The 12,878-nt window shown below is 55.4% G+C and overlaps 1 pseudogene; it reads left to right on the top strand.

Annotated features, from left to right (window-relative positions):
• The first annotated feature begins 2,240 nt into the window (after positions 1-2,240).
• LOC147961649 (uncharacterized) lies at positions 2,241-3,355 on the top strand (annotated as a pseudogene).
• The last annotated feature ends 9,523 nt before the right edge of the window (positions 3,356-12,878 follow it).

Raw genomic sequence — 12,878 nt, 5'->3', positions numbered from 1 at the left:
GCCGGACAGTTGATCTGTTCGGCCTTCCCCAACCATTCCCGTCAAAGGCACGGGAGTTTAGATCTCGCATAGAGTTAAACTATGAAAGACAAATATCCTGTAAAAGGTAAAACAGCTTACCGCGCCGGCTTGACGCTGCACGCTGAATCCGTGATCCTCGGTAGCGGATGCGGGAGCCTCGGCGCCCTTGAATAGCACCTTCCAGGCATCTTCGTACGTCGTGTCGAAGAGCCTTCTTAGAGTTCGGTGCTGCGCTGGGTCGAACTCCCACAAGCTGAAGGCCCGTTGTTGGCATGGGAGGATCCGGCGAATGAGCATGACCTGGACTACATTGACAAGTTTGAGCTTCTTGCTCACCAGTTTTTGGATGCATGTTTACAGTCCGGTCACCTCTTCTTTTTCGCCCCACGATAGGCCCGTCTCCTTCCAGGAGGTGAGCCACGAAGGGGTTCCAGATCGGAACTCAGGGGCTGCGACCCATTCAAGGTCACGCGGGTCGGTGATGTAGAACCACCCTGATTGCCACCCCTTCAGGGTCTCCACGAAGGAGCCCTCGAGCCATAGGATGTTGGGCATCTTGCCCACCATGGCGCCTCCGCACTCCACCTGGTTGCCGCGGACCACCGTTGGCTTGACATTGAAAGTCTTGAGCCATAGGCCGAAATGGGGACGGATGCAGAGGAAGGCCTCGCACACGACGATAAACGCCGAGATGTTGAGGACGAAGTTCGGGGCCAGATCGTGGAAATCCAGGCCGTAGTAGAACATGAGCCCCCAGACAAATGGGTGAAGAGGGAAGCCCAGTCCGCGGAGGAAATGGGGGAGGAACACCACCCTCTCATGGGGCCTGGGGGTGGGGTTGAGCTGCCCCTCTTCGGGGAGCCGGTGCGTGATGTCATTGGACAAGTATCCGGCTTTCCTCAGCTTTTTGATGTGTCCCTCCGTGACGGAGGAGACCATCCACTTGCCTCCTGCTCCATACATGGATGGAGAAGGTTGAGGTGGGGAGTGCGGACTTGGGCACTAGAGCTCGAGTGCGCGGAAATGGATGAGCAAAGGAGGAAGAAGGCATGGATGAAAAAGGTGGATCCTTATCCCCTTATATGGGCGGATGCAACTATGCGTCCCCACCAGCCTGGTAAAACTTGCTTATCTCCCAAGCGCCGTAATCAATGGCGCGGTTGGGTTACCCACGCCCGTATTGATGAGAATCCTGGAATAAGGGGACACGATCTCTGCTTCGACAAGACGTGCCAAGGAAACCGCCTCGCTAAACGCGCTGAGGTGGGACAATAAGACGATTCGAATAAAGGCTTGGCCGTGGTGTGATGTCATGCTACGGAATACGTCAGCAGATTAGATTTGTGTAAATACTATTCTCTCTACGGCAGTATGTGGAACTTATTTTACAGAGCTGGACACTATCCTTGTGTTCAGAATCTTCTATTAAGTACTTGGAGGAGGAACCCGCCTTGCAATGCCGAAGACAATCTGCATGCCGGACTCGTCGTCATTGAAGCCTGGTTCAGGGGCTACTGAGGGAGTCCTGGATTAGGGGGTGTCCGGATAGCCGGACTATACCTTCGGCCAGACTCTTGGACTATGAAGATACAAGATTGAAGACTTCGTCCCAGTCCGGATGGGACTTTCCTTGGCGTGGAAGGCAAGCTTGGCGATACGAATATATAGATCTCCTACCATTGTAACCGACTCTGTGTAACCCTAGCCCTCTCCGGTGTCTATATAAATTGGAGGGTTTTAGTCCGTAGGACAGAACAACAATCATACCATAGGCTAGCTTCTAGGGTTTAGCCTCCTTGATCTCGTGGTAGATCTACTCTTGTACTACCCATATAATCAATATTAATCAAGCAGGAGTAGGTTTTTACCTCCATCGAGAGGGCCCGAACCTGGGTAAAAACATCGTGTCCCTTGTCTCCTGTTACCATCCGCCTAGACGCACAGTTCGGGACCCCCTACCCGAGATCCGCTGGTTTTGACACCGACAGCAACGAATGGGGGAAGAAGGAGCTCTGGCTTGCCTCCAACGTGCCGGAGCCAGAGGGAAGCACCTTCTTCCCCTTCTTCTCGAGCAGCATCGTCGCCGGGTTGGTTCCCCCTTTTCTGATTTCTTTTATGAGGTCCTCGACCACTACGGGCTGCAGGGGTTGCACCTCCATCCCAACTCTATCCTCCTTCTGTCCATCTTCGCCTACTACTGCGAGGAGTACCTGGGTGTGATGCCATCTGTGGCGCTCCTACGCCACTTCTTCTTCCTTCGCGTCAGCGACGGGCACGTCTCCGGGTGCGCCAATTTCGTCGCTTCCGGCAAATCAAACTCAATCTCGAGCACCGGGAAGAGGGCCGACAACATTCAGACCAAATGGGTCATGATGGACGCTAAGTGCGTCCACCCGCGCTTAGCATTGCCAACGGAGGCGCCCTAGTTTGACAAGGGGTGGCCCCGCGCAGAGCTTGCCGACGAGCGGGCTTCGCCGGTGTTGGCGCAGATGCAGACCGACCTAAAGCCGGGCAACGCGAAGGCGGCAAAGGTCACAGGGGCCACGCTCCTGAGGAAGTTCTTGGTGCTGCGCGTCGCCCCGCTTCAGGCACGTGCGCGCCCCTTGTGGAAGCTCGGAGATGAAGAAGACAAGACCCGCCTGAGGCCAGGGGCCCTGCCTGGCGACGAACTGGCTGCTATCCTGCGCCTCTTGATTGGAGACAACCAAGGGTACCCACCGAGTGCTTTCACTCCTTTGTTCCTCCGCAAGGACTGGGAGCCACTCGTGGTCTCCCGCCCGACCTTCAGCGCGCGCGGGCTAGTGCCGCCTGCGCTCTCTGTAGCCCCGGCGGCGCCGAAGCCGGTGGAGGTATCTTCTGACGAGTCCCGTGGGGAGGAGGAAGAGGAGGTGGACTCGGAGAAGACTCTTGAAGAGGTGGGGGAGACTCCTCCTCTGAGCAAGGCCGAGATCCTCCGCGCCCTGCTGGACGACGCCGAGACCGAAGCTCGCCAGGAGGAGAGGGAGCAGCCCTCTTCCCCACAAAGGGTAGGTCGTCGCTGGTTCCTCGGGATGCTACCTCCGTCTTGACACTGCCCGGAGCTGCCTCCGGTCCCTCTACCGCGCCATCTTCTGTCCCTGGAGCCCGCGCGCCTACTCCCCAGGCTTCGAGGCTTTCAGGCTTCTAGCTCCCCAAGCGGAAGGTGGAATACGTCGCGGTGGACCAATAAGTGCTCGATTTCCATCTTGATTTTGCTCATGTCGCTGCTTCCTGACTTTCGTCTTTGGTTGTCCAGGCCGCTGACTGCGGAGAAGAAGAGGAAGGAGGGTCCGGCGGCTGCGCCCCCTTCTGTTAAGAGAGGAGACGCCAGCGCCTGCACTTCCCTAGACCAGTTGTCTTCGTGAGGCCTAGTGGAGCATCGCCAGGAGCAGTCAACCACCATGGCCCCGCTGGCTCTGGAAGTGCCGGCGTCTGGTTCAGTTGATGAGGTCCCGACTGCTCCCGAACCCGCAATCTCTCAGGTCCTGGTGACGACGTCCCCTCCTCCCGCTGCTGCACCTCCACTCCCAGGTTCTTCTGCCTCTGCTGCTGTCTTGGAGCGTGCTATTTTGGAGATGACCCAACTGCAAGGAGATCTCCTGAGTGCGGACCCGCGCCTGGCGGCCGGGCGCCTGGAGCTGGCCTCTGGCTGGCTTCATTCCGACTGGGCAGTTCGCACGACACTGAGTCCGGCCGCGGTGTCTTCCGAGAAGGAGAAGGACAGCGCTGCCAATGATGCAGCCGATCGCGAGGCGGCACTGAAGGACGCCAAGGCCACCCGCGACCGCTGCCGAGAGCTGGAGGACAAGCTGAAGAGCCTGCACTACAAGCACGCCGAAGAAGCACGCGGCCGCCAGGCAAAGTAGGAGGAGATGAAGGCCTGGGAGGACACCATCAGGAACCATGACGCTGAGCTGGGGGAGTTGGGGAAGACGCAGGCCGCCGAGCGCAACTCGCTGGAAGAGCTGGAGCAGAAGGTGAAGGCGAGGGAGGCCGATCTTGATGCCAAGGCGCGGGTCCTGGCTGAGGACCGCGTGGCCTTTGCCGATCTTGAGGAGAGGTCTCGCGTGGCACTGAAGACGCTCTACGAGTACGGCTTGGAGAGGAGGCTGACCACTGATGAGGACGGCCCTGCCCAGCTGCTTCCCCTCTTGGTGAAGGCGCTCGAGGAAGTCGTGGATGGTATCGGTCCCATGGCAGAGGCAGAGGCTCGCGTCCTGTCTTCAGCTACATTGACTCGTATCTTCAGTCATCTGCACCTTCGCGACCCCAGCACTTGTCTTGACGAGCTGCTGGAGCCTGTGGCTGATGATCACTGCGCAGCAGCCGCCGCAGCTGTGCAAGGTCAGGTGGAGGCCTTGCTGAAGAAGTTCCGTGGCTTTGTCTCCGCACCCTTGTCCAGCGATGCCGCCGATCCTGCGGTTGGTGGTGCAGGTGAAGGCGACGTTACTCTGGGAGGAGCATCTTCTGCAGGTGGTGGCGGTGTCCAGGGGTGATCCGCGGCTACTTTCCTATTCTAGTAATATGCACCAGGCCTCGTGGAGGCGTTAAACTTTTCATTTGGTATTGTGAGGACCATATGTTTTGTAGTATTTGCTTCGAGATTTTGTGATTTACTTCCTATTTGCTTTGTGTTCTGCGTCGGCAGAGCCTGGCCCTGCGCATACCTCAACCGCCGTTGGGCCGACCAGAGACCAGGACGGACCAAGGAGTGAGGGGCTATGTGACCAGTTAGGCTCCTGAGTCGCGATGCTCAGGAGTCCCCCTTGACGCGCAAACAGCTTATAGGGAGAGTACGCGAGGATAGATTAATGTTCTACGTCGGCAGAGCCCGGCCCCGCGCATACCTCAACCGCCATTGGCCCGACCGGAGACTAGGACGGACCAAGGAGTGAGGGGCTACGTGACCAGTTAGGCTCGTAAGTCGCGATGCTCAGGAGTCCACCTTGACGCGCAAACAATCTCCATACCTGCCCTCGCCGAGGCCTCGGGAGGGGCGTGCGACGACCAGGTCCGGGAGACCTGGTTGGGTGGCGTACGCTTGGACGTGACCCATGCGCATCCCCCGTGCCCAGCCCCCTCTCGCGGCTCTCCCGAGGGGAGGAGTTGCGGTGAGGCCGGACGCTGAGCTCTGGGGCTCCCTGCGGTTGGTACGACTATGAAGCCGCCCTCAGTTGTTTATCACCAGCGCGGAGCATAGTTCTTCCACTTGTGCACGGGCATAGCCGCTCCTCGGCAGTGTCGACGGCCAGCATGGAGCATGGTGCTTCCACTTGTGCGTGGGAGGGCCCCCCCTCCGGGAGGAGCCTCCGAGGCGTGTACAACACCGCCCTGACACGTGGCTTGCATGGCAGGGTTGCGAGGTGTATCTGGGCACCCTTGAGCCAGCGTGGGACTCACGGGGCCCTACCTCAAGGCGGGTTGCACCTGGTCTTGGGTCTTGATGGCTGTATGTTCCTGTGAGGCGGTTATGTGCAAGTGCTCTACGTCCTCAGGTCCTGGCCCTTGAGCGAGCTCAGCCGTCGCTGGTATGCCAGGCCGCGATGCCATGGACAAGGCCTGGGGGTGAGGGCTGAAGAGCCAGTAAGAGCTCCTGAGTCGCGATGCTCAGGAGCCCCCCTTTTAATGCGCAAGCGAATTGCATGATGAAGGGAGTACCCGTGGCAGGTGGCAATCGAGCAAGTGATAATCGGGCAGGTGACAATCATGGGCAGATTAAGCATGGAAGGCAAATCCTCTTGGGCAAATGCAGAAAGATACATGCCACTGGGTCAGGCCCGAGCGGCTTGGGGATGATGCAGCCCGAGGGGTGCCCCAACATGGTAAACTAAAGACATAAGCAACAGGGATATACATGCCACAGGGACGGACCCACGCTGACTGGGAATAATGCAGCCCAAGGGGCGCTCCCAGCTAAACGAACTTGGAAAATATCACCTGATTTTGTCGACGAAGAAGAGTTGGTGCAGCTGAAGGCGTGCCGCGAGGGGGTAGCTCCTCACGAGCCACCGGGGCCCTGAACCTTGGGAGGCTCTGAGGGCTCAGGTGGTTCCCTGAGGACCTTCTCCATCTCTGCCAGGACGGCGTGGTGCCTGGCCTCCTGAGCTGCCAGGACACACCGGAGGTCGCGCTGATAGGCTGACGACACGCTCGGCAGGCCGAAAGGCATGCGAACGTAGCTGTGTGGTGGACCCTCGCAATGGCCTACACGCGAAGGCCGGAAAGGCACCTGAGATGCGGCCCTGTTGAGCCTTGGAACGTAGATGCAGACGTACAGCCCGGCATCCTCGCCTGGATGGGGAGCTGCGCCTCGTGAGCGGCGGTCGCCGTGCATTGCCCTTGCGTCTTGCAGTTCCTGAGTGGTCTTGGTGATGAACTCCTGCGCGGTGGGCGCTCGTTGCCCTGTGTTCTCCTGAGGGAAACGTGCCCAAAGCACGCCTCCAAGTCGTGCCCGAGCGCCTTCCTCGTGAGGTTGGCAAGGTCTGAGGCCCTCCAGAAGAGAGCCCCCTAGCCCTGCCGAGGAGGACGCCGGGCACGCCTTCCTATGCGATGGAGTGAGGCGCCCCTGGAGCGGGCGCTGATCCTGACAAGGTTCCTATCATGACGCCATCCTCCTGAGATCCTGCACAGCGCAACTTCTTCTTCTTCTTGGGGAGGGCCTCAGGAGGGCCCTCGCCTTTGCTGTCGGGGTCGTCGATTGTTGTAGCTTGGAAGGCACGTTCGAGGGAGCATACCGCATCTCTTTCTTCGCATGGGACCGTGATGATTCCGCCGCTTCCCGGCATCTTGAGGACGTTGTAGCTGTGGTAGGTGACGGCCATGAACTTGGCCAGGGCAGGATACCCAAGGATGGCGTTGTATAGCAGGCGGATGTGCGCGACGTCGAAGTCGATGAGTTCGGTGCGGTAGTTCTTGCGTTCCCCGAAGGTGACAGGGAGGCGAACCTGCCCTATCGATGTGGTGGAGCCGTCGGTCACTCCTGAGAAAGGCTTGGTAGGCTGAAGCTGCTCATAGGGCACTTGAAGGTTGTCAAACGTGTCGATGGATAGGACGTTGAGCCCTGCGCCGCCATCGATGAGGGTCTTGGTGACTTGCACGTTGCTGATGACTGGTGAGCAAAGCATCGGGAGGGCGCCAGCAGTGGCTGCGCACTTGAGCTGATCTGTCGAGTTGAAGGTGATGGCGCACTGGGACCACCTAAGAGGGCGCGTGGCCTCGATCTTGGGGAGGACTGCATTCACTTCACGAGCAAACTGTTTGAAGATGCGCTGTGAGGCTGGGGCCTGAGCTCCGCCCAAGATGCAAGCGATAGCACGCGGCTCTTGGAAGCCCCCAGCCCCCTCGTCTTGATGGTGGACTGTTGGAGATATGCCCTAGAGGCAATCATGTGATGATGATATTTCCATATGTATTCATGAGTCCTCTGTATTGTCCTTGAACATCATCAATGATATGTATCAATAAGTATGTGACTTGTTTGTGGAACTATGTATTGTATGATGATTGTTCTAATGGTCCATAGTTGATAAGGTTGTGCGGACACATATCCTTGACTAGTATACGACTCGGTTGATGATTATGTTTCACAAGTCATGTGCATGGAGATGCTAAACCGATAGTATGGGCTCAGGGATGGAGATCACCGAGCTGGACAGACCCACTTTGAGACGCAGCGAGATATAGTCATCTGTTAGTCTCAAGTGCAATGTCTATGCAATGTCCTAGACCTGAGGTCCTCGCATGTTCTCGGGATGAGGATCAACTCACTTAGGGTCTATCAAACGCTACTCCGTAAGGTAGTTATAAAGGTAGCTTTTGGGTGAGTCGTGAGACATGCCGCGAGACATGTTTGACCAAGATGGGATTTGCCCCTCCTATTTGGAGAGATATTCTCTGGGCCCTCTCGAGTGATCAGATTCGGAAATCATGGCCATGCGACTTGGGTTAAGTGTTAACCCAGTTCGGGAATCTGTATCATGGTTTCAAGAAGAGAGGTCGAGCTATCACAAGGGTGACAAGTACTCGCCTTGAGCTCGACAACAAATATCGTGAGGCAAAAGGAATGTTGCATATGACACATTGTTGAGGTTCGTCAAATGACTTTACGCCCACATGGGAGTTGGCACGTTCTGCTAGGAGCCGCTACCAACTATCGACTCTGGTCGTGTCCATGTGTACGTGAAACTATAGGGTCGCACACTTAAGGGGCTTCTGCCCATTCGGATTGGATCCGAGTGGAAAATGGATGTGGACTCCTAGTAGGCTCAAGTATTGAGCCCATCTCGGAGGTCTACATAAAGGGGAGTGGGCACACCACTTAGGGTTAATCCAATTGAACCCTGGTTAGCCACCGCCACTCTCCACGCCCATGCCGCGCGACCAGACCTAGCAGTCCGCCGCTCGACACTGCTCCCCGTACGTGTGGATACCTTGGAGGCATCGCATCTGCGGTGCTTGGACGAACCGTTTGAGGGAACCGCGAGGTGCCGTTCGCGGGAGATCACCGTTCACGGGTCTTCGCTCTTCATGGGAGATCGGCAACACGAGGAGGAGACGGCCCGGGAGATCGGCTACACGCATGACCAACTCTACTTCCGCCGCGGTGACTGCGCTTCTAGTGGTAAACCCGATCCCATGATCTATTTCCACCAGCATGATCTTGGGTGCGCGGTAGAAAATTTTATTTGGCGCTAGCGTAGCGTACCGCGCGTTCCTACATGGTCGTCATTCCTTCTTGGTGGTGGCCGCAGCGGGGGAAGACCGGCGTTGCCCTGAGGACGATCCTCAAGAGGCTGGTCCCTCCAGGCGCCCTCGCGAGGATGTTCCTGCCAGCGGTCCTCACGAGGCCTGTCGAGCCATTCCTGGCACGGGCCACGGTCATCCCAGCATCCGCCGCCACGTCCTCCTCCTCGGCCGTAGCCCCGGTCGCTGCGCTCGGGGCATCGGCCGAAGCGTCCCTCGTGAATAGCTCTGAGTTCTTGACAGTCGCTAGTGTTGTGGGTGTTCAGGTTGTGGAAGGCGCAGAACGGTCGGTTTCTCTTGGATGACTCGGGCAGGTCCCTGCCTCGCTTGGTGTCCGGCTCCGCTGCGAGCACGACTGCTTCCTTGTGCTTCACGTCCTTGGCCTTGGCCTTCTTCTCCTCTGCGCCCGCAGCTGGCAGCTCGAGGAGGGTGAGGCGCCCCTCCTCAGCCCTTGCGCACTTGGTCGCTAGGTTGAACAGCTCCTAAGATGTGCACAGCTCCTCATGGATAGCGAGCTCCTCCTTCATGTTGATGTCGCGGACGCCGCCGGAGAACGCGGAGATGATGGCCTCGTCCGCGACCTTGGGGATCTTGAGGCGAGTGTTGTTGAAGTGCTGGATGTACTTCTGGAGGGTCTCTCCTGGTTGTTGCTTGATGCAACGCAGGTCATCCGTAGCCGGCGGGCGGTCGCGAGTGCCCTGGAAGTTGGCGACTAAGCGGTCGCGCATCTCGTCCCAGGGGGAGATCGAGCCCTGAGGCAGGTTCATGAGCCAGGAGCGGGCACCATCCTTGAGAGCCATAGGAAACCAGTTCGCCATGACTTTCTCATAGCCGTTGGCCGCTTCGATGCTTAGCTCGTAGAGCTGCAAGAATTCCGCAGGGTCGAGGGTGCCGTCGTAGTGAGGAGGCAGATCCGTCTTGAACTTTCCCGGCCAGGCGACGCTACGCAGCTCGGGGGTGAAGGCGCGACAGCTGGCCTTGGTCGCCGAGGCCCGTCTCGGAGGTGGAACTTGGTCTTGATGAGGCCCGCGTGCCACCACTGCAGGCAGCGCGCAGTCTTGGCGAGGTGGCGCGGGGAGTGCAGGTGCAGCTTCTCGCGGTCGAGGAATCTCTTGGCAGCTTCTCTCTTCACGCGCGGGCACCGGGCGTGGTGGATCGCGACACGGGGCCGCGCGTCTTGGCGCCAAGGCACCGTCTTGGTGCAGAGGTGGTCACTACAAAAAAATACACTTTCGTGATGATACGTGTTTGTCACAGTAGGTCACGTTTTTTGTCATGCATGTACATCCATGACAAATTTATGACAGAATCAAGATAGTCATACCTGTGCTGTCTTAGAAGTGTTCCATGACATTACCAAAATTATCATCACGGAAGTGTCCACTTCCATGACGATAAATCGCGCGTCACCGAAGTGCTTTCGTCAAGGGTGACCGACACGTGGCATCCACCGTAACCGAACACCGTCAAGCTATCGGGTCGGGTTTTGGATCCGATAACCCGTTAACAGCCCCGACTAATGGGAAATTTCCACGTGTAAAATTCTTATTGGCCGGACGAAACAGGTGTCAGCTCGTCAGTGGGTCAGATAGGCGCCTATGATACGTCGACACTTGGCACGGCCCAACAGAGGCCCATTCCTATGAAAAGGCCGGCCCGTTTGACTTGGTCAAAAGCTGGCAGGCGGGCCCATGGAAAGCCTGTTAACGGCCTGTTCGCATATAGCCCATTTACAGCCCGCTAACATAAGGGCCGTTACGCCCTATTCGAATTAGGCCCAGTAGCGTCATTTGGGCCATCCAATATGATTCCAGCCCATCTTCACTTCTGGCCCATGTATGGCCCATGACGTCTTTCAGCCCATATGAGGCCCTATGTAACTCTTGGCCTATTAACGGCCCGTGGTGAATCTGGCCCGTAATGAATAGTGTATCACTTTACACCCATTAACGGCCCGTCGTGAAACTGGCCCGTAATGAACAGTGTATCACTTTATACCCATTAACGGCCCGTTATTCCGTTGGGCCGTTTACAGCCCATGTAATCTTTCGTCCTTCTCACAGCCCATTTATTCTTGGGCTCATTTCCAGCATTCGTTTACTTACGGCCCGTTACTGTCATTTTCTGCTTGTGGGCCAAATTCAGCCCATGGTTACAGTCGGCCCGTTTATGGTCCGTTAGTACGTTGGGCCGTTTTCATAGCGTCATCAAATACAGCCTATTAACGATGGCCCGTTACGGTCGGCCCATGAACGGACGATTCCAACTCTAGCCCGTTTACGGCCATAATGCGGCCTGTTATTGGCCCATGTTTGGCCAATCAATCATACGGCCCGTATAAGGCCCATTGATGATACGGCTCGTAGAAGGCCCATTGTTTCTACGGCCCGTAGAAGGCCTACTGTTTCTATGGCCCGTAGAAGGCCCACTGTTTCTACGGCCCGTAGGAGGCCTAGCGTCACTACAGAAAATATTAGCCCATGGTTATTGTGGCCTAGTTTTAAAAAATAGGTTATTGCAGCCACTAGTTAACCGCGGAAAAATAACTGCAATGACTACAAGCAAACAAATAAACAAGACAACAAGGAAATAAATAAGCAAGCAACTAACGCTAGGCTATCACGGCTATTACACATATTACATCCACTTGGCATCAAAGTTCGCCACCTGTGCAAATATAGGGAACAAAGCAGCATATCATATACACTGGCCGTCAAAATTGGCCACCAGTGCAAATAAACGCTGCAGCAAAAAAAGAGCATAACTGAAACAACTTCAGAAGAGCTCAAGAAACGTTATCCTGGGTATCCACCATGCTGGCAATAAGCTTAGCAAGCTGATTAGCTTTGTCCTGTTTGGCGCTAAAATCCTCCAACGCTTGCTGTTGCACCAGAAAGTATGCATCTGAATGCTCCAGGGACTTCCGCAGTCCTTCCGCTTCTTGTCACAGCACAGCTGATCGATGTCTTTGAGCTTGTAGTTGAGACTCAAGAAACCGAACTGATTCAGACAGTGAGTTTGAATAGCTTGTGCAAGCGGTAGTGGCCAGTAACTCCAACAATAAACCAAGACAGGATGTGTCACTATCTTGAACCTTATCTTCTTTACTTCCTTTACCATTGCTTAATAAGGCACTCTTCCCCAATATTCTATCAGCATTCTAAAAGAAGAAACAAGCAGACACATAAAAAGTTTAGCATGTACTAGTATATGAAACTCATTTCGGTGAACCAGTTCATTAGTAAGGTGGACAGGATTAAACTACCAAGTCTTCTATTGCCAAGTACTAGTACATAATAAAAGCATCAAACAAACATATATGTATGTCCTATGGTAGCAATGGAATCTTAAATTAGAACAGTTGTTCTTCAGGTTTAGGCACCTGTTCTACATGAACAGAGTACAATAAGACGCAAGAATATAATACTGAAAAATAGAAAATGAGCTCATAGACCTTACCACATTCTTGGTTCAGGACCAGTACAGAACAAGGCGTTCCCAGTCATCGTCCAGTAAATGTGTCTCAGGAGAGCGTAAGGGAATTTGATGAGTTTCTTTGCCGGTGAAGTACGTTTTCTTCGGGTAATTCCGATACTGCCAACAAGCATTATTGAAGATAGCAGAGGTATTAGCACAGGTTACCTCATCCTGAGTTTCCAAATCAGTCCTTCTCTATAGAGAAAAATGGGAAAATTTGCTGTATTATAACCATCATGGAGGTAGGATGTATGGGACGAAGCAAAGTAATTGCCATGAATAACATTACTTACACATAACTCGTGGACAAACACCTGCAACTGGCATTTTCCTTCATCTTCAGTATAATATTTCCAAGATGGGAAGATACGCACATACGATTTAACAACATCAAATGCGATAGATGCTAAACTACGACTAGCTGGTTGTGCTTCCTCCACAGGAATAGGCGTACTAACTGGTGGAGTTGGGGTTCGCCGTGATAGTACTGGTCCTTTGGGCACTGGAGCTGCCTTACTAACTGCTCCTGTTTGGGAGCTCTGTGGTGGAGATGGTGCTGTGTCAACAGCAACTGGGTTACTATCGGCTGGGGTTGGGGTTAGATTGTGTGAAGTTGGTTC

This window comes from Triticum urartu, chromosome 7A (assembly GCF_056163025.1).
Source record: "Triticum urartu cultivar PI428250 chromosome 7A, HENAU_Tu73, whole genome shotgun sequence".
Lineage (NCBI taxonomy): Eukaryota > Viridiplantae > Streptophyta > Magnoliopsida > Poales > Poaceae > Triticum > Triticum urartu.
This window is presented reverse-complemented; position numbering and strand designations above follow the sequence as displayed.